Source organism: Arachis stenosperma, chromosome 8, assembly GCF_014773155.1.
Source record: "Arachis stenosperma cultivar V10309 chromosome 8, arast.V10309.gnm1.PFL2, whole genome shotgun sequence".
NCBI lineage: Eukaryota > Viridiplantae > Streptophyta > Magnoliopsida > Fabales > Fabaceae > Arachis > Arachis stenosperma.
This window is the reverse complement of record NC_080384.1, coordinates 5280341-5282623: the sequence shown is the minus strand read 5'-3', so window position 1 is coordinate 5282623 and position 2283 is coordinate 5280341. Positions and strand designations below refer to the sequence as shown.

The 2283-nt window shown below is 37.5% G+C and overlaps 1 non-coding gene across 1 annotated transcript; it reads right to left on the bottom strand.

Annotated features, from left to right (window-relative positions):
• Nucleotides 1-1291: 1291 nt before the first annotated feature.
• LOC130947047 (small nucleolar RNA R71) lies at nucleotides 1292-1399 on the bottom strand. Its single transcript, XR_009072460.1, has one exon. It is a non-coding gene; the product is annotated as a small nucleolar RNA R71 (small nucleolar RNA).
• Between the last annotated feature and the right edge of the window lie 884 nt (nucleotides 1400-2283).

Genomic DNA, 2283 nt, shown 5'->3' with positions numbered 1-2283 from the left:
CAAAAAGGTAGTGTTTTGGGCGTTAAACGCCAGAATGTGTACCATTCTGGGCGTTTAACGCCAGGATGGCATAAGAGGGAAGATTTTGTTTTTAACTCAAAATTTTTTCAAGTTTTTCAAAATTTTTCAAAATCAAATCTTTTTCAAATCATATCTTTTCAATCATATATTTTCAAAATCAATTTCTTTCTTTTTCAAAGATACTTGCTAACAATTAATGATTTGATTCAACATTTCAAGTATGTTGCCTTTTCTGTTGAGAAAGGTTTAATGTTTGAATCATATCTTTTCTTATTAGCCAAGTCATTAATTTTTAAAATCAAATCTTTTTAAATTGTTTTTCAAATCATATCTTCTCAATCATATCTTTTTAAAAACCACATCTTTTCAATCATATTTTCTTAATCACATCTTTTTCAAAATAGTTTTCAATCATATCTTTTTGATTTCTAATTTCAAAATCTTTTTCAAAAATCACTTAATTTCTTTTCCACTCTTAGTTTTCGAAAATCAATTAGTATTTTTCATAATGTTTTTAAAATCTTTTTAATTTATTCTTCCCCTATTCTCACATCCTTCTATTTATGGACTAACACTCCTCCTCAATGAACAATTCGAACTCTATCCCTCTTGATAAGTTCGAATTCTTCTACCTCTTCCTTCTATTTTTCTTTTCCTCTGACACCTCAAGGAATCTCTATACTGTGACATAGAGGATTCCATATTTTCTTGTTTTCTTCTCTTTCATATGAGCAGGAGCAAAGACAAAAGCATTCTTGTTGAGGCTGATCCTGAACCTGAAAGGACCTTGAAGCGAAAGCTAAGAGAAGCTAAGGCACAACTCTCTGTAGAGGAACTAACAGAAATCTTCAAACAAGAAGAAGACATGGCAGCCGAAAACAACAACAATGCCAACAATGCAAGGAAGGTGCTTGGTGACTTTACTGCACCTACTCCCGACTTCTATGGGAGAAGCATCTCTATCCCTGCCATTGGAGCAAACAACTTTGAGCTTAAGCCTCAATTAGTTTCTCTAATGCAACAAAATTGCAAGTTCTATGGACTTCCATTGGAAGATCCTCATCAGTTTTTAGTTGAGTTCTTGCAAATCTGTGACACTGTCAAGACCAATGGGGTTGACCCTGAGGTCTATAGACTTATGCTATTCCCTTTTGCTGTAAGAGACAGAGCTAGGATTTGGTTGGACTCACAACCTAAAGAAAGCCTGAACTCTTGGGAAAAGCTAGTCAATGCCTTCTTGGCAAAGTTCTTTCCACCTCAAAAATTGAGTAAGCTTAGAGTGGAAGTCCAAACCTTCAGACAGAAGGAAGGTGAATCCCTCTATGAAGCTTGGGAAAGATACAAACAATTGATCAGAAAGTGTCCTTCTGACATGCTTTCTGAATGGAGCATCATAGGTATCTTCTATGATGGTCTGTCTGAACTGTCCAAGATGTCATTGGATAGCTCTGCTAGAAGATCTCTTCATCTGAAGAAGACGCCTGCAGAAGCTCAAGAACTCATTGAAATGGTTGCAAATAACCAATTCATGTACACTTCTGAAAGGAATCCTGTGAACAATGGGACCAATCAGAAGAAAGGAGTTCTTGAGATTGATACTCTGAATGCCATATTGGCTCAGAATAAAATATTGACTCAGCAAGTCAATATGATCTCTCAAAGTCTGTCTGGAATGCAAGCTGCACCAGGAAGTACTAAGGATGCTTCATCTGAAGAAGAAGCTTATGATCCTGAGAACCCATCAATGGAAGAGGTGAACTACATGGGATAATCCTATGGAAACACCTATAATCCTTCATGGAGAAATCATCCAAATCTCTCATGGAAGGATCAATAAAGACCTCAACAAGGTTTCAACAACAATAATGGTGGAAGAAACAGGTTTGGCAATGGCAAGCCTTTTCCACCATCTTCTCAGCAACAGACAGGAAATTCTAAACAGAGCCACTCTGACTTAGCAACCATGGTCTCTGATCTAATCAAAACCACTCAAAGTTTCATGACTGAAACAAGGTCCTCCATTAGGAATTTGGAGGCACAAGTGGGACAGCTGAGTAAGAAAATTACTGAACTCCCTCCTAGTACTCTTCCAAGCAATACAGAAGAGAATCCAAAAGGAGAATGCAAGGCCATTAACATGACCCACATGATCGAACTTGGAGAGGAGGAAGAGGCAGTGATCGCCACTGAGGAAGACCTCAATGGACGTCCACTAGCCTCCAATGAGTTCCTTAATGAGGAACCATGGGAATTTGAGGCTCA